This window comes from Schistocerca americana, chromosome X (assembly GCF_021461395.2).
Source record: "Schistocerca americana isolate TAMUIC-IGC-003095 chromosome X, iqSchAmer2.1, whole genome shotgun sequence".
NCBI classification, from domain to species: domain Eukaryota; kingdom Metazoa; phylum Arthropoda; class Insecta; order Orthoptera; family Acrididae; genus Schistocerca; species Schistocerca americana.
Window position 1 is genome coordinate 800,880,516 of NC_060130.1, and position 27,070 is coordinate 800,907,585.

The window sequence follows — 27,070 nt, forward strand, 5'->3', positions numbered from 1 at the left end:
CCATAAACAGGTGTCAGCGTGCGAACAATTCAACGAAATATCACCGATATGGGCTTTTGGAGTCGAAAGCCCACTCGTGTACCCATGATGAGAGCACGACACAAAGCTTTACGCCTCGCCTGGGTCCGTCACTGGACTATTGAAGACTGGAAACATGTTGCCTGTTCGGACAAGCCTGGTTTCAAATTGTATCGAGCGGATGAACGTGTATGGGCATGAAGACAACCTCATGAATCCATGGACCCTGCGTAACAGCAGGGGACTGTTAAAGCTGGTGGAGGCTCCGTAATGGTGTGGGGCATGTGCAGTTGAAGTGATCTGGGACCCCTGATAGGTCTAGATACGATTCTGACAGGTGACACGTAAGTAAGCATCCTGTCTGATCACCTGCATCCATTCATGTCCACTGTGCATTCCGACTGACTTGGGCAATCCCAGCAGGACAATGCAACACCTCACACGTCCAGAATTGCTACAGAGTGGCTCCAGGAACACTTTTCTGAGTTTAAACACTTCCGCTGGCCACCAAACGCGCCAGACGTGAACATTATTGATCATACCTAGGAAGCCTTGCAACGAGCTCTTCAGAAGAGATATCCACGCCCCTCGTACTCTTACAGATTTATCGACAGTCCTGCAGGATTCATGGTGTCAGTTCCCTCCATCACTAGTTCAGACATTAGTTGAGTCTATGCCACGTCGTGTTGCGGCACTTCTGAGTGCTCGCGGGGGCCCTACACGATATTAGGCCGATGGACCAGTTTCTTTGGTCCTTCAGTGTATACCGCAAGGAAAGGCTGGGCGTCCGTGGTTTGCGGCGTATTTATTGAGGTAAGAACTCTACATTATCTAGTGACGTTATTACAGATCCAGAACGTGAAATAATTTGGATAAAATTAAGCATAAATTGAGGGTCAAGCGTGGTAATCAGATGCTTTGAGAGACCGCCGCGGCAGGAGCTGTAGTGACAGAATGCTTCAGAAACATGCGTGGTAATCAGATGCTTTGAGAGACCGCCGCGGCAGGAGCTGTAGTGACAGAATGCTTCAGAAACAATTTTCAGATTATTACGAGAGAGTTTCCCGATCGTGGTATTGTAGTAGGGGAAACAGTTCAGCTTACTAGCTATAGAATGGGAGAATCATGCAATTAAAAACTTTCCAAAGAAAGGGGTTAGTGTGAGACTACTCTGAGAGTGAGTGCAATTTTATGTAAGATTGTCTCTTACTACTTTTTAATATTTTACACCAAGAGTCGTCTTCACTTATATTAGTAAGGATGCTGACAACGGCCGTGGTGGCCAAGCGGTTAAAGGCGCTACAGTCTGGAACCGCGCGGCCGCTACGGTCGCAGGTTCGAATCCTGCCTCGGGCATGGATGTGTGTGATGTCCTTAGGTTAGTTAGGTTTAAATAGTTCTAAGTTCTAGGGGACTGATGACCTTAGCAGTTAAGTCCCATAGTGCTCAGAGCCATTTGAACCATTTGATGCTGACAAGCTACACACACGCGCGCGGGCGCGCGCGTGAGCGCGCGCGCGTGCGCGCTCACACACACACACACACACACACACACACAGACGAGGTTGTTCTGAATGCTTCGTGTAACATTACTTCGATATGTCAGTTAAAAAACCGACGTTTTAAGGACGTTCATTACAAAAGCAAAAATAATTCATTAGCAAAATACTCAGTTCGTGATTCGATTTCAGTTGACAATTGTTAAAGAATAAGCAGAGACAAATTTTCACAAAAATCTGCTCCACATTAAACTTGAGTTACTCTCGGAGTAGAAAACGTTCAAATAACTTACGGGAGTGCAGCCGGTTGATGCCTTAGACAACCGCCTATATTTGACAAGACACAAATTTGTGTCCTGAAAACGATAGGGTGTGCACCTAAAGAAATACCGGCGATTGTCAAAGACATCACACGGCTGCAATCTCGTGAGTTGTTTGAAAAAGCTACGCCACACTCTTACCCCTCCATGAGTACGGAACTCTCTCAGCCTTAAGCTGGGCTTGTTCCACAGAGTAACACAGAGCTATGGGCTTAGGACGGAGGTCTGCCGATTGCTTTGCGCAGATTTACGGTTTTCGTAATTTTCTAGAGCTTTCAATGGACGACTAAAACGGCCGTTTGGTGAAATAGGTGCTGGTAATTAGGCATCTGTCGTCGGGAGGCGCACTGGGGAGCTCTCTAATTACCCCGGCGGCCGCTACGCGGCGCTGCCCTCCCCGAAGCCGTCCGGGCTGTAAAATAATTTGCGAAATGATTTCGTAAAGAATGGCCAGGTTAAGACGTACACCGCACTCGGGGAATTGCACTGAATATTAATGTCGCACTCTGCGGATATGACGGGCGCGCCTTAATCGATACGGGGCGCAGCTTACCTGGGTGCGGGTGGCGGGCGCACGCTGGTAGCGTGGCATTGCAGCCTCCGTGCGCTACTGCTCAGAAGCGCTACAGTCCACCGATAACCTACGTAGGACCTCCTCCAGTGACTAATCTTCAGATCTACACTTATTATATGATGAAGAATGTCCAAAAAGCCTATCCCGTGTTGCGGTGTTTATTTAGGTCTAGTGAAGTTACACTACTGGCCATTAAAATTCCTACACCAAGAAGTAATGCAGATGATAAACGGGTATTCTATGTACAAATATATTATACTAGAACTGACATGTGATTACATTTTCACGCAATTTTGGTGCATAGATCCTGAGAAATCAGTATCCAGAACAACCACCTCTGGCCGTAATAACGGCCTTGATACGCCTGAGCATTGAGTCAAACAGAGCTTGGGTGGCGTGTACAGGTACAGCTGCCCATGCAGCTTCAACACGATACCACAGTTCATCAAGAGTAGTGACTGGCGTATTGTGACGGGCCAGTTGCTCGGCCACCATTGACCAGACGTTTTCCGTTGGTGAGAGATCTGGAGAATGTGCTGGCCAGGGCAGAAGTCAAACATGTTCTGTATCCAGAAAGGCCCGTTCAGGAGCTGAAACATGCGGTCGTGCATTATCCTGCTGAAATGTAGGGTTTCGCAGGGATCGAATGAAGGGTAGAGCCACGGGTCGAAACACATCTGAAATGTAACGTCCACTGTTCAAAGTGCCATCAATGCGAACAAGAGGTGACCGAGACGTGTAACCAATGGCACCCCATACCATCACGCCGGGTGATACGCCAGTATGGCGATGACGAATACACGCTTCCAATGTGCGTTCACCACGATGTCGCCAAACACGAATGAGACCATCATGATGCTGTAAACAGAACCTGGATCCATCCGAAAAATAATTACCATTCGTGCACCCAGGTTCGTCGTTGAGTACACCATCGCAGGCGCTCCTGTCTGTGATGCAGCTTCAAGGGTAACCGCAATCATGGTCTCCGAGCTGATTGTCCATGCTGCTGCAAACGTCCCCATCTGTTGACTCAGGGATTGAGACGTGGCTGCACGATCTGTTGCAGCCATGCTGATAAGATGCCTGTCATCTCGACTGCTAGTGATACGAGGTCGTTGGGATCCAGCACGGCGTTCCGTATTACCCTCCTGAACCCACCGATTCCATATTCTGCTAACAGTCATTGGATGTCGACGGACGCGAGCAGCAGTGTCGCGATACGATACACCGCAATAGCCATAGGCTACAATCTGACCTTTATGAAAGTCGGAAACGTGATGGTACGCATTTCTCCTCCTTACACGAGGCATCTCAACGTTTCACCAGGCAACGCCGGTCAACTCCTGTTTGTGTATGAGAAATCGGTTGGAAACTTTCTCATGTCAGCATGTTGTAGGTGTCGCCACCGGCGCCAACCTTGTGTGAATGCTCTAAAAAGCTAATCATCTGCATAACATAGCATCTTCTTCCTGTCGGTTAAATTTCGCGTCTGTAGCATGTCATCTTCGTGGTGTAGCAATTTTAATGGCCAGTAGTGTACATTGGCGAACCAAAACATTGTGACCACCTGCTTAATAGCTTGCTTGTCCGGCTTTGGAACGAAATACATCACTGACTCTGTATATAAGGGATCTTACAGTTGGCACGTTTGTGGAGGCATGTGGCATTAGGTGTCTACGTACAGGTCATGCAATCTGCGTACGCGGCAGATGGGTTCCATAGGATTTACGTCAGCAGAATTTGGTTGGCGGGATAGCAACGTGAGTTCAGTATAACGCTCCTCAAACCACTTTAGTACGTTTGTAGCTCCGAGGCACGCACAGTTGTACGGCTGAAAGATGACTTTTCCGTCGGGTAGACATCAAACATAAAGGGATGCAGATGGTTCGCAGCTGTCAGCGTGTCTTAGATTACTACTACAGGTCCCATGTTAGCGCAAGAAAATGTCTCCCATAGCAAAATACTGCCCCCACAAGCCTGCGTCCGTGGCGCGCTGCACGTTTCGAGTCGCCGTTCACGTCAATGGCGGCGTGATGAACGGTGTGCTCCTAAACACTTATGCGTGCACCATCAATGTGTTCTTTCGATAAAGATGCCACAGGTCATTACCTATCGTACTTTAGAGAGCAGACAAGCCTCCAGGCCCCACGTTCCGTGAAGAGTAGTGGACGTCCAAACATTTAGCGCCTAATGGTACTTTCCCTGTCCTACCTTTTTCTGTAGATACGACAGTAGCACGTGAACATTCGACCAGCTTCTCCATTTTCAAGATACTCGTCCACAGGCTCTGCGCAATAATAATCTGTCCTTTGTCAAAGTCGTTTATCTCAATGGATTCCCCCATTTGCAACCCATATCGTCGCTAGGGTGATCCCCAGTACGTTTCTGCTCCGCTTACATACTTTTGTTAGCGCCTCACGTGCCCGCAACGCCACAGCGTCGCGGTGGGCAGTAGTCATAATGTTTTGGCTGATCAGTGTGCATTGCCGGAAAAAATTGAAACATTAAAAAAAAATTAATGTAGAGGAATGAAATTTTGGAAATACATTTGTCTAGGTAACACATTTATATGATTAACGTTGCATGATCGCAGGTTAATGTACGCGTGAGGTAAGCCACTGCAAATGTGAAATGCTGGTACATTAACAGTCAGTTTAACCGCCAGAATGTTGAATGTAAGCATGCGAACGTGCATACTTTGTTTTGGAGAGGTGCCGGATGTCCGTTTGTGGGATATAGTTCCATAGCTGTTGCACGTGGTCGATCAATACAGGGACGGTTAATGCTGTTGGTGAATGACGCTGGAGTTATCGTCCGATAATGTTACATATGTGCTTGATTGCAGACAGATCTGGTTACCGAGCACGCCAACGCAACGTCTTACAACAGCGTTATGTGCGCGGACGTTATGCTGTTGGAAAACACCCCCTGGAATGCCGTTCATGAATGGCTGCAATCACCAGACTGACGTATAAATTTGCAGTTATGGTAGCCACGAGAGTGCTCCTGCTGTCATACGAAATCGCACCCCAGACCATAACTCCAGCTGGGGGTCCAGTGGGTCTACCACGCAGACAAGTTGGTCGTAGCCTCTCAGTTGTCCTCCTAACCAACACATGGCTCTTACTGGCACAGAGACAGAACCAGTTTTCATCAGAAAACAGAACCGACCCTCACCCTAACTCCAATGAGGGTCTCGCTTGACACCACTGAAGTCGCATATGGCGGTGGTTTCGTGTATGCGGAATGCTCGCTATTGGGCTTGTGACAGTTCGTTGTGTCACTGTGGTGCCAACTGGTGCTCGAATCGCTGCTGCAGACGTAGTACGATGCGCCGGAGCCACCCGCCGAACACGATGGTCTTCCCTCTAGATAGTGCCACGTGGCCGTTCGGAGACAGGTCTTCTCGCGACCATACATTCCCATGACCACCCCTGCCGGCAGTCATGTACAATTCTGGCAAGTTTCTCTGCAGGAACATCCAACTTCTCGTAGCCGTATTAAACGACTTCGTTCAAACTCAGTGAGGAGTTGATAATGGCGTCTTTGTCGCCTTAAAGGCATTCTCAACTAACATCAACTCACCAAGGTAACCAACCCTCAAGAGCGTAAGAGCGTGTATTTAAAGCAAACCTGATTTGCATCCTGCCAACGGCCTTAACGCAGTGTTCCCGGGTTCGATTCCCGGCGGGGTCAGGGATTTTCTCTGCCTCGTGATGGCTGGGTGTTGTGTGCTGTCCTTAGGTTAGTTAGGTTTAAGTAGTTCTAAGTTCTAGGGGACTTATGACCACAGCAGTTGAGTCCCATAGTGCTCAGAGCCATTTGAACCATTTTGAACCTTAACGCAGTGGTAACACCGATTCCCGTCAGATCACCGAAGTTAAGCGCTGTCGGGCTGGGCTAGCACTTGGATGGGTCACCATCCGGTCTGCCGTGTGCTGTTGGCAAACGGGGTGCACTCAGCCCTTGTGAGGCAAACTGAGGAGCTACTTGATTGAGAAGTAGCGGCTCCGGTCTCGGAAACTGACAGACGGCCGGGAGAGCGGTGTGCTGACCACATGCCCCTCCATATCCGCATCCAGAGACGTCTGTGGGCTGAGGATAACACGGCGGCCGGTCTTTACCTTTGGGTCTTCATGGCCTGTTCGGGAGGAGTTAGTTTAGTTTGATTTGCATCCTCATAGTGGCTCTACTAACGCCACTCGTATGCGACTTGCCAGGAATCTGAATAAGCATAATCTTTCACGTGTAGAAACACGCCCACCATGTTTCGTTTATGTCCCACAACTCCTTCCTGGTGTTGTCATTTTTTCCATCAGTGCATTTGGACATTCGAAACCAGTCCCACAATGTTGGAACACTGTCTTTTTACCTGCAGGTTTCATGGACTTGGATGGACTGCAGCAATACGAAGCGCCCAGAAAACTGGGTACTTTAACAAACAAGGTAAATGCTTTAAGCGTTCTCTGGTATCTTAAGACCAAGTCAACGGTAAGTACGTGGAGGAAGAATTTGGGAAAGTATGGCAAGGTCTCGAGGGATATTCAAATGTGGTATGACATGTTCAGCACCACAAGGCCTGATTTGTTGGGCTACTGTCGACCTTAGCGTAATAGAGGGTAAAGGTGAAACAGTATTCTGCGTGATATCCCAGAAAATCAATTCGTAGCGTCTTACGCGGATCACGGATACATAAAAGTTAGAATCCTGATATGATACACAAACGTTTATTGTTTGATACACAGCAAGCACCAGTTGTTCATATTTTGTTGGCGAATGACGCAAGCACTTAGATATGAGTATTTGACTTTTTAAACTAGTTTATAGTATATGGACATGAGATATGTATTTAGAGTTGACAATCAGCTTTTGAGTGCGCTGTAGGCAGCTCGAAGATGGCGCACGTGGCGGACTGTTGTTTCTTCTGAGGCGTGTTTTGACGTGTTCAATTTCTTTGAAGCATCTAGAAGCATCGCCTCATTCACGTATGGATTTGCGTGTCTGTTTTGATACAAGTACAAAAGATGGTACGCACGATATGTGCACTTCTCACTACATTTTGACTACCGACTGAGTAATGCATGGCATGTCACTGCTACCAGACAACTGTGAATGGCAGTCTTGACCAGCATTGACTGGTTTACTGTTGGTTCCAGCGTATTAGTTAAAAATGGATATCCATGGTTCATGATGCCGGGACTCTGGTCATTTTTTTCTTGCTTATGGTTGCACAGTTAAATGGATATTAAAATCACTGTGTTATCGATCACGGGTTCCTATTGGGACATGTAACTGATAAATTTTCTGGCAACGTCGATCATACCTTGAAGGAGTATTCAAAGGTTTCTGCTTTGGATATACAAAGCTACCTGACTAAAAATGAAAAACCAATGTTCGAATAATCCACGACTGACACAGATAAGGCGTTTATCGTTGGTTAACACGGAAAAACCCGGGAGAAATACAGCAAGAAATGCAAAAATACTGATTACGACCATGTCTATATGATGAACGTGGAGCATGAAAGTGCAGGATTACATATTTGCTAATATCAGAAATTTTTCCAGCAAAATTGACAATTCATGTTCTTGTGAGCACACGATTTGAACGATTACTATGCGGCAACGTGTACTGAACTCCTTTATACGTTTCCTACCACAATCAAATTTCCGCAGTTGCGCTGTAGACCTAAGTTGCTGAATAGCAAAATAACGCAGATAACACTCTTCGAGATAAAAATTTCATAATACTGTACTGTTTCGTGAAGTGGCAGGCAAGATCGTTTTGCTGTTCAATTAAGCATTAGTCAGAGGCTAATCTTGACAAGTGTGTGATTCATTTCTATTATCAGACAATATTTAATCTCCAGGACAGTTTGTATGCATAAATATTCTTCACACGGTGTCCTTCATGAGTTAGTGTCACATCTAGCTGAATATCTATGACATCACTTTTGATTAATTTATACACTTCACGTATCCAGTCAGAATCCAAAACTCGAGCAGTCTTATCATAGGTGCGTTACAATGATATTCATTTGAGCTTAGTACGCGTACTGGCGGTCATTATTCCTTCACTCAATACCCGAATGGTCCAGGAAACAACATCGATAATATTGTTACGATGTATCCTCCATAAAGCACTGTAACGCAGCTTGCGGGGTTTACAAAGTATGGCGCAAGTCCTACTGCAGATGTCAAGGTGTTGTGGAGGTGACTTAGCAGCTAAAGCTTTGAAAATGAGCCCAAGTCCGGGAACGTCCCGTTTGGATGTAAAATAAGTAGGATCGGATCACTTTCAAATCTCCCACTTAACAGTACGCACAATTATTATTATTGTTTAATAGCCACTTGTATGAAGTGCGGTCACCAATGTGGCAGCAACTATGGTATAGACAAAAGTTGTTTCCGACATACACTACACGAATTATTGCGTTTTTTGATGTTTTCACGTTAGAAATACGTGTGCGTACATCTTACTAAGCTAACATGCACACAGACTACGCCTTATTTCCTAGACGTTACGCATCTCAAGTTACGTCGCTACCAAACAGATGTTCCACACTGACTAAAGTAGAAACAATAAAACACTTCCGTATTTGAGCCACCATGAACATACTGCGTTAAGCTGCGCGGTGCATAAAAGCGTTTGGTAAATAATTACAGCAATGAATCGAATAAAACTGCCATCAACTCAAAAGATGGTTTGAATACCGTGTGCTTTATTGGACTATTTTCGGAGATGGTGTGCCATGACCATTCTCTAACCAGAGATCAGAGTCAAATGGTTTAAATGGCTCTGAGCACTATGGGACTTAACAGCTGTGGTCATCAGTACCCTAGAACTTAGAACTACTTAAACCTAGCTGACCTAAGGACAACACACACAGCCATGCCCGAGGCAGTATTCGAACCTGCGAGCGTAGCGGTCGCGCGGTTCCAGACTGCAGCGCCTAGAACCGCTCAGCCATCCCTGCCGGTTGAACAGAGTCACTTGGCATTTTTAAAGGGGATAATAATTTAGCGTTTTACCTGATCACGGTACAACTAGACAATTTTCATATAAGTAGAATTTTGCTAGAGACGAATGTCGTGATATTTGCTCGAAAAGTTCTGAAATAACGGAGAATCGAACTCCACACATCGAAAATAGTAATCTGACGTCTACCACGGAACCATTCATTGCAGTATTATTATTCCTTTAACTAGGCAAGACTATAAAGAAAGACTACCTATTCTCAATAAGCTGTGCTATTTATTTCACAATTGACGTCATGTCTTAGGAACGTCATCTTTTTTGTTATAATAAATTAACGTGTGCCGTCTGGCTCACAACTCGTTATTACTGACTATCGATCTCAATCTGTGCTGCAAATCATCATCAGGTCCAAGTTGGAACAGGAAAAAGGCAACAACAATAAAAAATAACAAAATTGTGATAATATAAACACTGCGCTCAACGGCTGTACAAATAATAGAATATTATATGCTCGAACTTACTAGGACCGCAAAGTGGAATTTGAGAACAATGGTGTAAGACTAACGTAAAATACGAGATTATGGCGGAAAAAATTCGTATAATCACGAGATGTGTGCATACAGCATAGGTTAGTACATTAAAACAGTGTAAAAGGGATTCCTCCATCATATAATAAACATTATTAATAAAAATTAGAAATTAAAAGACACATTAATATAATATATTTCAGTATGTATGATGCGTTAGACAACAAAAGATAAAAACAACTGTAATAAACAAAATGACAGTACATTATACACTGTACATTTTCTTTATATTTTATGCACTTAAAAGGCAGAACAAAAAAATTAACAGACATGTCTAATTTGCATAGCTTGAGTCCTCCATCTGTTCAAGAAACAACTTTTAGCTGCAAACTACCACGATAAACAGGAACACGAACGAGGAAGAACATCAGCCATTGCATAACTACCGCAGCAAGTTATCGGAAATCTTGAAGTAAGCGATACGGGAAAATTCATCCTGTTCGTTAAGATTGTCAAGTTCGTTTCTTTTGACAATATAAATTTAAAGCTCCTCAAGCAACTCAGTATACCACCTCTTGTTTGTTCTATGGAAAATCTTCACGTTATTGTCAACGCTAATGATTTGATTGTTATGTGTTGTTAAATGTGTACCTAGTGCAGTTTTACTGCGGGTTAAGAGTATTTCATTAAAGTGAATTTTAAATTTTAAACCAGTCTGGCCAGTATAGTTGTCCATTATAGATATATTATCTTATAAACGTCGGAGTGGCAATACTTATTCTTTATCTATGAGATGTTATGACGAAGCCATTGCCCAACGCATTTTCATTTCAATGGGTAACTTCTAAGTTAGATTTTCATAGCCCATTTTCAGTTTTATCAGAAATTGTGACACGGTATGTGATACAGGCAAAATTATATTTCTTCCTTAAATTAGGTTCGTGTTTTCTACACTTCCATTTATTTTTATATATTTGTAGCAATAGAGCTATCGTACACACTTGCTTCTGCAATCTGCTTCAAGATCTTAATTTACTTATTTATCTCGTCCTGTGCTAACGGTAGTCGCATCATACAAAACATCACTGAGTGAAAAACAGGCTTCGTTAAGTGGCTCTTGGTATCTGGGTGGCAGTATCGCACACAATTTTCTCAATGACTTGTAGATTATTTTTTTCTGAAAACAACTGTTATTTAACAATCCAGTATTTCCTTTATGAGGCATGTCGATGACGCAATAGATTTATTACATGAGAATGAGGGAGACATCAAGCAGACAGCTGCAGAAATTTGTATAATGCATTTTAAAATAAAGCTTACTTTAAAAATAGAGAAAGATAAGGTCCTCAATTGTCTTGACTTAATCATTTGAAAAACTAATCTCAAACAAAAATTCAGTATCCGTCGGAAACGGACGTGCACCAGTACTATAATCTATGCGAAATCATGCCGTCCTAAACGGCATCCTTTTATGATGGGACATATGGTTCGTCATAACATCTCAGAGAAAAAGAACGAGTATTGACACTCCGGTGTTTATAAGCTACATGATGACTGCCAAATGAACTATATTGTACAGATGTGTCGTAAATTTAAGCCGGCCGCTGGTGGCCGAGCGGTTCTGGCGCTACAGTCTGGAACCGCGCGACCGCTACGGTCGCAGGTTCGAATCCTGCCTCGGGCATGGGTGTGTGTGTTGTCCCTAGGTTAGTTAGGTTTAAGTAGTTCTAAGTTCTAGGGGACTTATGACCTCAGCAGTTGAGTCCCATAGTGCTCAGAGCCATTTGAACCATTTTTTCGTAAATTTAAAACTCGCTTTAATGAACGTAAGCTTACCAAAATTAAAACTGCACTAATACACCTTTATCAACATATAACAATCAAATCATTAATATTAACAATAACGTGAAGACTTCGCATAGAACAAACAAAAGACGGTACATGTTTGAAGAACTTTAAATTTATAGTGCCAAAAGAAAAGAGACTGACAACTTAACGCACAAGATGAATTCCCCGTAACGCTTACTTTAATATTTACGATAACTCGCTCCGATAGCTGGGTAGAGCCTGATGTCCTTCCTCGTTGGGCAAACGTGGATATGTGTATCATGGTAGTCTGCCGTGTTCGTAGGTGGGCGACGCACAGTGCAGCCTAAGGCATGCATGAACACAGTGCAGTATCGCTCGTCATTCAGTCTGCTATGGTATTTAATGCACCCAAGCGGTCACTATTTTCTCAAACTATTTTCATTTAACACCTTTGTTAACTTGTAGTAACTGCTTGCTATAAGCTACAGCCTTTCTTGTAACTATATGCCTTTTTCTCCCGTTTTTAAATTACAGTAAGGGAACTCAGTGTATTTTCATTTTTATTTTTTTAAATTTAACAGGCGCTTAAAGTTGTATTTTAACAGACGGAGGATTCAAGCTGTGCACATTAGATATATTTTTAGTTCTTTTCACTGCCTTTTAAAATGTATAAACAATAACGAAGCTGTCAATGCATAAAGTGCTGTGAGGTTGTTTATTACATTTGTTTTTATCTTTTATTGTCTAATGTATTATACGTACTGAAATGTATTAACATATCTTTTAATTTATAATTTGTATTAATAATTTTTATTTTGTGATGGAGGAATCTCTTTTGCACAATTTTAATGTACTAAGCTATGATGTATGCACACGTCTCCTGACTATACGAATTTTTTTTTCCCGCCACTTTCTTGTATTTTTCCTTATTCTTACACCACTGTTGACAAACTGCAGTTCATAATATTCTGTTACATGTAAAATCTTTGAGTGTAGTGTTTATATTATTACAATTATATAATTTCTTACTGTTGTTGCTTTTTTTCTGTTCCAAGTTGGACCTGATGATGACCTACAGGGCAGATTGAAGGTGCCAGCCGGTATTAAAAATTGAGATCCAGACAGTGTTCGTTTATTTGTTTGAGGTATTTATATCTTAAATACGTCGGATAACCATGGAAATGCCTTAAACAAGAGTCTGCACAACTGTACAGATCGGAATGATTGCTTTAAAGTTGACAGGTACTATGCAACAATCATGTACGAAATGGCCGCGCGCAGAACCGCGTTTTGAGGGGTCTTGATGCCCGGTTCGTATTTGAGATGGGGAAAGGGGTCAGAAGTTTTTGGTTTAGCGGCCATTTGTATAGAAATTCTAACATCTTTCTTACTGTAGGTATGTTGCAGTACACTAGGCAAAGCTGAACTATGAACTGGAGCTGGCGCCGAGGCAAATTGTGCGGATCGATTAATTCCTTTTGCAGTACATTTTCATTGAGCTTAAATTAATACTCAGCTAATGGCAATATTTGTTTGTGCACCTTTCGGATTTTACGTGTATAAATAGTCACCCTTAAATAACTCCAGACTGTAGCGAGACTGAAGGTGTTGGACCTCGGTCTGAGAGAAGCTTTAACCGTTTGAAATAATCTTACTTTGTGTGGATTTTACGTACAAAAAACATGCTTTTCTGGGAGTTTTTAAGGCACGTCACTTCTGTACTTTAAACTAGTACGAATAGGTTGAAACTTTTCAGGAAGGTAATTAAATGGGTCTAGTCAAAACGAACTTTTTTACGTGCCATAATCTTTATCCGTTGTCGAGATGCAATTATTTAAAGTGGAGCTAAATGTAACACATAAAATTCATTCTTAACGTGAGTTGAATGCGCAGAAACTGTTTAAAGCGAATGAAATAATTAGAAAAGGCATTCTTACGATAAAATTAAAAATCTTTTCAAAAATTTAGCTTCGTTAGTATTTTACGTGCAAAAAGACTTTTTTTGCTAGGTTTTTTAATCGCTTCAGTTCTGTGTTACATACTTGCGAGAATCGGTTCAAATTTTGTAAGAATATAGACAAACATACATAATTATTCTTCGTCCTGTTGTTTCGTGAAAGCTTTATCCGTTGCCACGATACAACGGTCTTAAATTGCACATATGATGCACGTAAAATACGGTTTTACGAGAATCACGAGTCCTGAGACCGTTTGAAGTGGTACAGATGATAATAAGAAATATATTCTTATGGTTGTTATAAGTAGCGTTTGCGAAAATATTTAATCGTTCTGGTTTTACGTGAGAAAAATCACTCGTTTCGACATAAAACTATGTTTCGTAGAAAAGCGCTGCATTTGGATATAATTAAAAAACTGGTTCTTACAGTTGATTATCGTTTCGTTGTTCATACTTTAAAGATTTTATTCACCAGTAGTTTAAAATCATTGAAAAATCTTTGGACATGCAAAAGAACGCACGTACCAAACAAGAATTATACCCAGCCCTGTACAAAATGATATAGTGTTTGATCGAACATATAGACTTTTATCGACGAACACCCTCCAAATTAAAACAACGCGGAAATTGCTACAAAAATATAAGGTCACTTTATTTCTTACCGATAGAAACTGTTTTACTGCATTTTCTTTGGAAACTACTATACTATTTTGTAGAAAATTTATTTTCGGATAAATCAAGTTTAGATTCATTAATTTTCGTACAGGATTGCGAAGTTTATGGAATTTGTCGTGCATACATTGTTTCGCAGTTCTTATGCTTATTTCAGCCAATCATATTCATACTTAATTCGGATTGTTTGTTGCAACATTTCGCGTCAAAGTTAACCAGGTGAGTATTTCTAGAGGCGGTTTCTTCATTTTTAATTTTTATTATTGCATACTTTAAATAAACACTGATACCAATTTTAGGATAAGAGATAACAACAAGATGTATGTTTTTCAATAGTTTATTATCCGTTGCGCGAATCGTTCATATTACGACATAGTAAGCTTTTAATTAAGTTTGTCTATGCAATGTGATCGTATCGTAAGTCTATCTGCGTAACATAAACTATTTACATACAGGTTTATCATAAACTTCGCACAGTATTCAGTACTTCGTTCGGCATCGTATTTGTGACTGCTGTTATTCTGTGCACGGTATTAAGCATTTATGATTATCTTTCATATGTATATTTATGTATACAGTCTCATGCGTATATGAATAAAATGTGTGTAACCACAAAACAAACAAATTTAAAAAATCAATAGGAAATTAAGCAAATAAAAAACAAGAAATAAAAAATATTTTAAAAGATAACACAAAAACCTCCTGCGGACATGTGAACCTGACGTTTGGTGAGGCTTGTGTGCTCTGATGACATAGTAAGCTATACTGGACAGGTTCAACCATACCAAGCAGGCAACCATAGAGGAGCGAGCCTAACGATTCCCAACTCAAGCACCATTGTTCTAAAGACAATAAGAAAACCTGTACTGGATCAGTCGTAGCCCCAGTCAACAAAAATCTACATCGCTAGCCAAAATCACGGTAGAGTAAAAGTTGCTAACCAGAATGAAAAATGCTCCTATCATAGAACGCAAAAAGCTGAACATGTTCTGGGCAGAGTTATGGATGTAATAGAGGGAAACTAGCTTTTCAATTTCTCTGGCAGCTTCAAACACATTTCAATCAAAACATCTTGACTTATTGGCGCTTTTTTACGAATTAACCGTACTTCACCAGCGCAGTGATCTCAGTTAGCTGGAAGGTGCTGGCACAAGTATATCTTCCAATTTATAGGCTTAACTCCCTAATCATGTGCCCAAAATCCAGAAGATTCGCCAGCCATAGTAAACAATATATTTTATCATGTGGCTGAAGGCCTCACATGCAATAGGTAAAAAAGTTTTTCTGAGGGGAATAAAATTTCTGGGGCTTGATTTATTCCTTGGGGAAGCTAATTTTTTATATATCTGGGTGAGGGGGGGGGGGTTGATTTTTTTCCCCAGGGGCACTATTTCCCCCCAAAACCCACCCCTTGTGACACGTATGGTGAGGCCTGTAAGAACAAATAGACACAAATTTACGTACTTCTGGAGAGTGTGATGCATCTGCAATAGGAAGTATCCGAGAGTGTGGGTGCATCTGTAACAGGAAATATCGAAGAGTTGGGATGCATGCAACCTAAACTTTAATAACACTTTGTGTCACATTGCACAGCATGAAAAATGCCATGTAGGATGACATGTGTCATGTTATACAACATAACATAATGTATTATGTTACTTTACTTGACGTGAAGCATTATATTGCATGACGTGGGTACTAACACTGACAAGTAAAAAGGCGCGAATATGTAAATATGTTTTGATTTATGTCTTTGAAGTTGCCAGATAAGGCGAAAAGTTAGTTCCTTTCTTTTAAATCAATAACACTGCTCAGGACATATTCGCCTTATTGTGTTATAGCATTTTTTATTCTGGTGATAAATATGAGTGACTGGATTAAAACAAAGCAGAAGGCTTGATAAAACTGGTCATTTCATGATTAATAAACATCATTTGGCTGGTTACAAAGTTTTTTGCCAGCAAACATTACTTATGTTTATTTTGATTCACATCTCAGTTGCCGATTAATGTAATTAGGAATAAGAAGATATTTTGGAAAATTATTCAGTCTCACAACTGTAGTGACCACTGACACAGAAACGAACTGAAGATTCATGAATGATCTTCCTACTCAAACATGTAATATAATATGCACATTTCACTTACGTTGAAAATTTTCCTTCCTTAGACACAAACGTCTGCCCCGCCACAGCATTATTGTCTACAGATAAAGAAAATGACGTCAAGGATAATTTATCAGCTTATTATTTAGTTTTAATCATGCAGTTGCTAATACTGTTATGTATAAGAAATTTGAAGGAAGAACGAAAGATTTGGGATTAACGTCCTCTTAACGACGAGGCCATTATATAAAGAGATATGCATGGTTTCAGGAAAGGAAATAAGACGTGTCGTTTTCACAGGAACTATCCTGACATTTCCTTCAATCGATCTACAGAAGCACGGAAAACCTAAATGCGTATTGCCAGACGGGAATTTGAAGCACCAGTCCCATGGAATCGAGTCCTATGTCTTACCAGGACATATCAGCGCTCGGTTTGAAAATTTCAGAAATGCGAATGATTTCAATGTTTCGTTCATGAACAGGTCATTTATGGAAAAAATGTATTGCCCGATCCTGACCGAGCAAGTGGGCGGAGTTATTTAAGCAGTGGAGTCCCATCCATGGTGAGCAGAGTTCAGGTCGCCGATCGATCGTTCAGATTTAGATTTTTCGTGGTAGCCTTAAAGTTGTATAAGTGGCAGTTGAAATGACTCTTTCGAAGAGGTAACAGTCGATATCCTGCCGCATCACTGAGCAATGAGAGCTTGTGCTCCTTCGTAAGACATCGTCGTCGCTTGAAGGTTTATCTGTACGCTGAACAATTAAAATGAATCGTAGATGAAATGGTGACAGAAATTTGCGTTTAGTGAGCGCTCACTCACTAGCAAAGGGTTACTCATGATTTTTCTATTCCAAAGATAAAGGACCATCTGGAGTACATGCACACCCATCTTTTCAGAATCTGTGCCGTATGTTAGCCTCGCGGTCCGTGTGATTGTTCGCCTGTCTGGGTTACTTCCCTTGAAGTGGACTCTCCCAACATTCCACTGTTTCGTTTATTTCAACCAGCGTGAGTAAAAATGAATATTCAATAAATTAATAACTTGTATTTCACTGAGTTTCATTTCGGTATATTCACTACGGCATACGGCACGCGCGGCCATACGGCACTGCGGAGAGACTTTTTGAACACCCTGAACCACGATATGTCTCGCCTACCTTGCGATCAAAATAAAATCAAGATGTACTTATCAGAAATTTTTTGTGAAGCATTTCGTGGTACATATCAGTCATCTGAGGATGCAAGTGTAACTTTTAGTTGTCTGAACCGTGAAATATTAGCTCATAAATTGCAACAGACTTACTAAAATAGAGACTACGAAAGGTTATGAACAACAAAATTAAACAATCTCCTCATTATGTCTAAGTAGTATATCAATCGCTTTTCAAAATATGGCTAACATAATCTGCAGAAGAATTACAATGTTAGTTGGATATGGGCTTTTCGCTTTATTGAGAAAAATAAATATACACGGTGTTTCAAAATTCCTATTACGAGTGGAGAGAACTTAGTCGATGAAGTTTTGATACGGAACCCATGTCCGAAAACGTCCGTCTCAATGTAAAATGAAAGTCTTTGATCGGATTTCTTTCAAATCTGACGCTTCACGGTTCGCACGCAAACTGAGATGAGGGTACCGTCGTCAGTCCCTGTTTTAATTATGGCATCACATACCATTTTTGTCCGACGACGAAAACGACTGTGTGAAACTGGTACGCTCGCCCAGTTATGTCATACAGCCCAGCGTTGTGCATACGCAATCGAGCTGCGACTCACAGAGATGCTTCGCTGTGCCTCACAGAGATTCAAAGCTGTACCTCGCAGAGGGAGCGTAGCACAGCATTTTTGAATTAAGATTTGTGTTTTTTTCGGTTAAATCATGGCACACTTAATTTGTAATCATATACAATATAATCACCAGTCAAGGGCACTTGTTCACAGACAGTATGACCCTTACACCAGACACAGACGTCTTAATCTTCACTGACCTTACGACGACCACGAGTAAATGCAGTCATTGGCCTATTACAATTAAAATAAGCATTACCGAAGTCTATGTTTGCCACCTTTCCAACATGAAACGCACGGTAAGTAATAATAGCAGGCTCATTAAAACTTTCAAGACCACCAACAGACGCAATTGAACCAACTCTTAAAACAGCAACAGTTCATAGCTAGGAGGTTTGACTGTGGTGCTCCACGGACGCGCCGCACTCTCGGCTTTGAAGACACTCTATTTTGTCACGTAGAAGAGAATCCGACGACGAGTACTCAAAACACCTCCCATGCCATGCGCTCCTGTACAATACACAGGTCAGAGCTCATTGTCTCCGTTATATAAGTACCATGAAGCGAGAGATATGCAACTTATTTTACACTACAACGGTTCATTTCCGGATATGAGTTCCAATTCAAAACTTCAGCTACTAACTCCCCTCTGCAACTCTTCAGAGCCTATGATAAGAATTGTGGAACATCCTGTATTGAGTTTTTCCACATTAATAATCACTGAATATTCACTGCCTTAATCTTTTGTGGTCGAAACTCTTTTCTTGGCCACGTTTGTTTCTTAATATGTAATAAGGAAATGCGGTTCTTCCTTGAGCAAACACAATTTTTCTGTTTTACTACCCATAGATGTTTCAGAGAAGTTTCCTCATCTTTAGTGGGTTTTATTTATTACCAGTTGTACAATATACGAAGAATTTATGCACTATGATATTTATTAGTTTTTTGAGATTATAGTATTTATATGTGTATAAGTATTGAAGAAATATTAACATGAAGTGTAAATATATACCTTATTATTACATAATGGTGCCCACAAGTCAGTTTGGTAATTGCAGCACAGCTGCCTTCCAGTATGTCACCTGAATTTTGTAAGCGTTTACCATTGTTTTCTTACGTAATTTCTCACACATTTTTAAGGTCAAATATGGTATTTTCGATTTTTTTCCTTTTTTCTTTCTGTTTTACAACTGCCGTTGTATTATGTTGTCTTGTAAACAAAGATTTGCTATTTTAATATCTGCTTGGCATTTTATAGGTTACGCATTATTTTTCGAAAAAAAGTATTGATATATACGCTGATTGTGATAAGACTTTATGAAATGTTGGTTGGGGAGGGTGAGAAGAACATACATGCAAATGTGTGCGCTTACTTTTTGTAGATCTCGCGTTTTCGTACTTCTACAGGGTGTGTGAGTGGAGCTTCCTGACGCATAGTGTTTCACTGTTCGCTGGTTCACTTGTTCCGTCATCTTGTTCTTGGTGGAAATTTTCAATTTTGCAGCGACATTAGGCTCTAGGGTTTGTGTGTGTGTCTCGATTTTCTGATAATTCCTTTAAAGCTGAGAACAGGGCTCCATTGCATAGTGCTGTGTATTCATTCATCACTTTCTTTCCTTCCACTATGGCTTTTTGTATATGCTAATCTTCTTCTATTATGAGTTCCTATGGAGGGCTATTGCTGTATTTAAGAATTTTTAAACCTGTGTTTATGTCTGTTGATGTGTGTTTCTTGTCATGAGATTTTCTTCAAATGTGGAATGACTGCTGTACTCTTAAGTGCCTTTCTGTGTTCAGCGTATCTGATGTTGAAATTTCTACTTGTTTTTACACTATAAACTGAGTTGCAGTCTTGGCACATGATCCCAGATGTATTGTGTTTGTCTGTGTTAGTATTAGTTGGCCTCATTTTCTTTCGTATAGAGTTGTCTGTTCTGTAGGCAATTTTCAGTCAATGTTTTTTGAATATATCGCCTATTCTGTGAGCTGCTTTGTTGTTATAGGGGAGAGTGTGCCATTTGTTTGTTCTTATCGATGCTTCTTTTTCAGATGTGTTGTGTGTGTTTGCAATCTGTGTGTTTTAAGTTCTTTGCACCTGTCGTTGTGTATTTGTGTTGGGTGCACTTTGCATTTTTGTTTTAATTTTTTGGCTTAGTTTGTCTATCATGTTTGTTTTGTGTCCATTGTCAACTGCTATTTCTTTGATTACTTTTGTTGTTGCCCTCATTGAGGAGAGTTTTATTCAACCTGTGCAGCATGTGTTGGAACCCAGCTCCCTTGTGGGTAAATGGATTGTTTGATTGCTGATGTGTTGCTGTGCTGGTGCTTGTACTTTTTCTGTGTTTGGGAAATTGGTATTGGTTATTGTGTCTATGTACTGTGATGTATAAGAAATTGAGGTTTTTGTCCTTTTCTGATTCTAAGACGAATTTTATCTGTGGGTGAACTGTGTTTATATCAGTGTCGAGTTGTTGTATGCGGTTGGGTGTTTCATCTAGAAGGCGTTTAACATCATCTACATAAAGATACGAATACTTTATTCTCTATCGTTTGGATTTCACTGTGACTTCAAATATTTTGTTTTCATTGTAATTTAGGAAGTTGTTGGTAGGGTTCCACTGATTGACTTGCTGCAAAATATTTTGTTGTTGTATATGATGATGGTCTAGTGCATCCTTCGTTTCTCATTGAAGCAAATTGTGCCGGCATCAGCTGTAAAGAATCGTTCGTATAAAAAGAGAGCACGGTTCGTTCTAATACATTTTTCCTACTGATCTGTCAATTCCATATGAAAAGTCAGTCGGTCTATATTTTTGTTCTCTCTGTGAACAATGTTTCGATTCACGGATGATCCAGAGCTCAAACCTGCGATTTTCACGCACGCGCGCTCGAACACCCGCATACATACCCGAACACACACACACACACACACACACACACACACGAATGCAAGCGCGCACGCACTTCATTACAGGATGGGAAGTCCTTTTAGTTCGTGATGGATGGTGTATAGAATCCACGGTGGGCTTTCTGAGGAACCATACAAACATTTGCCTTTCGTTATTGAAGTAAAGCTTGGAAACACTATGTAATGGTACTCAGACGTGAGTATGAAACATGCTACTCCCGAAAGCATCTAGCGTGCCGTAACCTACTTGTCAACTGTCTTAGCTCATATTTACAACCATACCCACTGCCATAGATATTAATTAACATTAATTCTTTTATAATATTTGTGAATGTCTTATAACTTAACATCTCTGGCGTAAAATACTATATAGTTACTTGATAGTCTGTTTAGCCTCATAAACTAATATTAAGAGACGAAGAATAGTCTTAGTTTGAATATTGCCAATCAGTTCGATAACCCGATAACATATCGATAATTCGATGGAAAAACACGATGGGACAGAGTGTGTGCTTACAGGTAGCACGTAGCAGACATCGGAAATCGTTATATCAACTTGGGAAGTATTACGGCGTAAAGTCAAGCGCCGGCACGCTAGTCGGAAACGACAGCGAAGAGAAGTCTGTGAGAAGAGGTCAGCCAATCGCACGCTGATCGGACCTCCCTCCAGGACGACAACGAAACAGCAGCGGCTCCTATGTGAAGAGGACATAAGCGCCGCGACTGGTGACGGCCCAGTTTCAGAGTAGCTTCAAGACTGCCCAGTTCTATAGCAGCTTCAAGATCAACGAGTTCAATGGTAGCATAAACTATAGTCACTTCGCTTGTACTCTCTATGTAGCACAGATTTGGGGTTGTTCACACTGAAGAAGATTGATTATTTCGTATGCCGCCCTTCGCTTGCGACACATCTGCGTGGCTGTCAAAAGTCAGGTACGGTATATTTACCTTTTGTAAAATAAAACTCATTAATATGACTTGTTTGAATGTTTGTCTAGCGAACCGAGGACGCAGGATTCCAAGCACCACAGGAAGGATGGACAGATAGAGTGTAGTGCTGTTACTCTGTGAGAGCATTTCTTCTGCAAGTAATCGACAATTCGTCCTTGGAGCGTGGTGGAGTCACCATAACTCTAGAGCACCGTCGAAAGTACCGGGTGATCAAAAAGTCAGTATAAATTTGAAAAATGAATAAATCACGGAATAATATAGATAGAGAGGTACAAATTGACACACATGCTTGTAATGACATGGAATTTTATTAAAACCAAAAGAAAAGTTCAAAAAATGTCCGACAGATGGCGCTTCATCTGATCAGTATAGCAATAATTAGCATAACAAAGTGAGACAAAGCAGAGATGATTTTCTTTACAGGAAATGCTCAATATGTTCACCATCATTCCTCAACAATAGCTGTAGTCGAGGAATAATGTTGTGAACAGCACTGTAAAGCATGTCCGGAGTTATGGTGAGGCATTGGCGTCGGATGTTGTCTTTCAGCATCCCTAGAGATATCGGTCGATCACGATACACTTGCGACTTCTGGTAACCCTAAAGCCAATAATCGCACGGACTGAGTTCTGGGGACCTGGGAGGCCAATCATGACGAAAGTGGCGGCTCAGCACACGATCATCACCAAACGACGCGCGCAAGAGATCTTTCACGAGTCTAGTAATACTTTGTTTTTTCTTTGGTTCCAATAAAACCCCATGTCATTCCAAGCATGTGTGTCAATTTTTGCCTCTCCATCTACATTATTCCGTGGTTTGTTAAGTTTTCAAATTTATACTGACTTTTTGATCACCCGGTATGTGACTATACAGAAGAAAAGTGGAGAGGAATAATGAATTCCAGTTCGTGCCGATACCTATAGAAACAACTACCGACTACGTCTGGAAAGGACTGCAGTATACGAGGCTCTTCACAAATAGATTTAACGACCCCAGAAATGAAGATCTTTGGAAGATAGTAATTGGCAAGGCAAGGCAGTAAGTAAGCTGAACTGTAGCATAATAGGAGTAATAACAAACAAGCTTGTGAGAGCACAATGCAGTGGCACACAAGATAAATCGTTTCAAAATCAAGTACAAGCAATTTAAAACATATCGGTCAAACTTGCGTGCTTCCAGAAAACAAATAAAATCTGAATGATCTAGCAGTCTGAAACAAAATTGTGGAATGTATGTGGCGGAGAAAGAAAATAATATGCTGTTTATTTATTCCGTTCGTCAGCTATCGGTTTTAGTTATTAACCATCGTCCAGGATGTAAAGTACAACAGATTAGTGAAAAGCATCCCATATTCCTTTGAAGCTGTACGATATCGAAATTATCCACTGAAATTGTACATACGCTTGGCATAATTTGTCTTAAGACATATCTCACGTCAAATAGACAGACATCACAGAAAAAAAACAAGACTTTTCACTAATCTGCAACCTGAATGATGATTAATAACCGAAACCGTTGGAAGACTAATGGGACAAATAAACAGCTGATGGTTAAAACGCATTTTACAAAATACTTAACAGCTGTTGAACCTCAAATTGTGGAAACATTACAAAAAATAATATTAATACGACAGTGTACTAGAAAATAGGAATTACGGTGGCCCCTTGGAGCAAAGAAATTGGACCTTTAAAACACATCCTTATTGCAGTCGCTAGAAAAGTTGAAAGGTATCAAGGAAGAGGAACCTGGAAGCAACATTGAAGCATCTGATATTTAATATAGATATCTACTTCTATTGTTCACAAGTCACCTTATCGTGTGTGTGGCAGAGAGTACTTTCTGTATCACTCTCATTTCCTCTCTTTCCAGTTCCAGTCGCACAAGTAGGCAATCTTTTCGAACCCCTTAGGTTGTGTTGTCTACTATCAGGCACTAGAGCAGTTCCAAATGGCCATGACCATGGCTTTTGGGAAAAAGTGAAAGAATTTCTGGAACGGCTAAGTTTGTAAACTGTTCGCGAATTGCGGAAATGTGTACGAGCAAATAGACGCGCAACTATTGAGCAGCTGACTGCTCAGATGTACGAGTCCCAAGGGGCTACCAACGGTGTCTCCTTAACGACCGTTCAGCGTACACTGGTCAGCCAAAGCATTATGACCACTGCCCACGGCGACGCGGTAACAAAACTATGTAAGCGAAGCAGACAAAACGGGTTATCACCCTAGCGAAGATATTGACTCCAAATAGGGAAATCCGTTGAGATAAGCGACTTTGACAAAGGGTAGATTATCATCAAGCAGAGCTATACCACATTCGTACAATGTATTCGCAACTTGTAATTTGTTTTGTAAAAATCTCTTTTCAGTATCTGATGATGATATTTTCGAAATGCGTCATTAAAAAGAGTGGTCGCAGAAGTACCCGTGGCTATTTTACTATTATCATAACGTCCATAATAGCTATTCCCATACTCCTACCTAGTATCAACATGAGTGCGCGCCTCGTTCGCGATTTTACATCGAAAATGCGAGCTGCGTACAGGTATTTGTTGTTATTTGTTACGCTAAGAATTCTCTCCGCCTGGTAATCAACCTGACTGTACAGCATCGGTGATCAGTCGTCTTAGCGGTCGATACCATCCGACACCGTTCGGTGGAGCCTTGGACGCCCCTTTAGCTTGGAGTCCAAAGCAGCCCTCTTCCCTCTTCTGCCACGAATCAATGAATAGAACTTCCGACTCTCTCTGTCTCCTCTTGTCTCCTGAGTTAGGGCTCCCCACTGACGTTCCTCGGAAGTTAATGAACAACCTATTTCGGTCGCTATTCATGCAGTAGGAAGTGTGCATAACAAAAGCGCGGGAAATAACGTTATGAATTACCTCGAAGCAAACGATTTATTGACAACCAACCAACACGGAGTCAGAAAATCATTGCAGCGATAACATCCATAGCAATAAAATTTAAGCTGGCTCCGAATGAAGATTTCTGAGAATGCGACACAGTGTCCCTGAGTTACGCTGCACTTCCTTTAATGAACAATTTACTGTAGAAGGAATCAGACGAATGAACAACACATGATATTTAGACTTTGCTATCAGCATAATAACTTAATTTCTACACCTGCTGAGAAGCTCTTCTACAACTTCAGGTCACTTTAACATCCTCAGGCTTCAACGAACCAAGCTATGTCCTGATGTTCTTGGAACAGACTCCTAGGCACATGTTAAAATAGTACGTCCGAAATTTCTGCAATTAAAATATCTGCCTTAGATATCTACCCGAAGAAAGAAGAAAAACAGCATCACTGATTTCGAAATTCATCCGGCGGTATGATGAGAAAGACGTCGAGTAGAGTGTAGCATCTGAGCGAGGATCTGCAACCAAACTGGTAGCACTCATGCAGTTTTCGTTCGTTGCTGAACCCCTTAATTTGATTCAAGTTTTATTTTCGACCTTTATTGCTTCGACAGTCTTTAATTTTGAAATTCTTCGCGTCTTCAACGGAGGACCTCTTTGAGCAATAACAATTATCGACATCCCATAAGAATTACACGGGGTCACCATTTTCTGCTCGCAGCTCTCATGCATCACATATGCATTAACACCAGCTACAGTGTTCAACTAACAGTAACGGAAGGAGATAGAATACCGCAAGACCGCTACGGTCGCAGGTTCGAATCCTGCCTCGGGCATGGATGTTTGTGATGTCCTTAGGTTAGTTAGGTTTAACTAGTTCTAAGTTCTAGGGGACTAATAACCTCAGCAGTTGAGTCCCATAGTGCTCAGAGCCATTTGAACCATTTTGAGATAGAATACCATTTATCTAATCGATAAACCTGCATTGCTGCGCGGTGTAGCCATGCGGTCTAGGGCGCCGTGCCACGGTTCGTCCTCCCCCCCCCCCCCCCCTCGGAGGTTTGAGTCCTCCCTTGGGCATGGGTGTGTGTTGTCCTTAATGTAAGTTAGTTTAAGTAGTGTGTAAATCTAGGGACCGATGACCTAAGCAAGTTGATCCCATAGTACTTACCACAAATTTCCAATAACCAAGCATTACTTCGCTGCAGGACCCTGACCCGCCACGATATCCGAGAGCGCTAACGCGCTGCTTGCTGGACTCAGGTAGGCGCGCCGGCCCCGAATCGAATTCGCCCGGTGAATTAACGACGACGGCCGGTGTGCCGGCCAGCCTGGATGTGGTTTTTAGGCGGTTTCCCACATCCTACTTGGTGAATACCGGTCTGGTCCCCACGTCCCGCCTCAATTACACGACTCGCAGAAATGTGAAACACATTCACAATATTTCACGGTTTACACTAGACGCAGACAGCTGGGGTACACTAATTCCGTCCCGGAGGGTATGGGGTGGCGGCAGGAAGGGCATCCGGCCACGCCTTAACTTAACCATGCCAAATCCGTACTTAACCCTACTGACCCTGCACACAATGCGGGATACAGGCAGTAGCAAAAGAAAGAAAGAACTTCGCTGCAGGACCCAGTAAATGCGCAGTCCATTGCCATCTTCGTAAAAGAACTGTTTATTGCAAAAGAGGGAGAGTGTTTGTAAACACACTCGGGCTCGGCGACGGGTCAAGCAGCAAGGTGTCGACCCATTCGAAAAAATTCCAGAGCTCAGAAGTCCATGTGAGGTGTAAGGTGGGTCAGTGATGACACATTGGCACCAAATTTCACCAAAATTATGCCCAACGCCACCGTGGACGTTTCACACGATGGGAAGGTCGTCAAACTCCCTCCTATCCACATTTCATCCCTTCTTTTGATGCCCCTATGATGGAGGTTGGAACCGAGACGCCTCGCGTTAAAATCACATGGTTTTCTTACGGGTGGCCGAGTAAAAAATTTTAGACACGTCGCCGTTCAGAACCGACACGAAAAGGCCCCAGGTAGTGGCATAAAGAGAGTCAACGAAACCACCCCTTTCCTTGGGGCGTTGATTGTCACACAT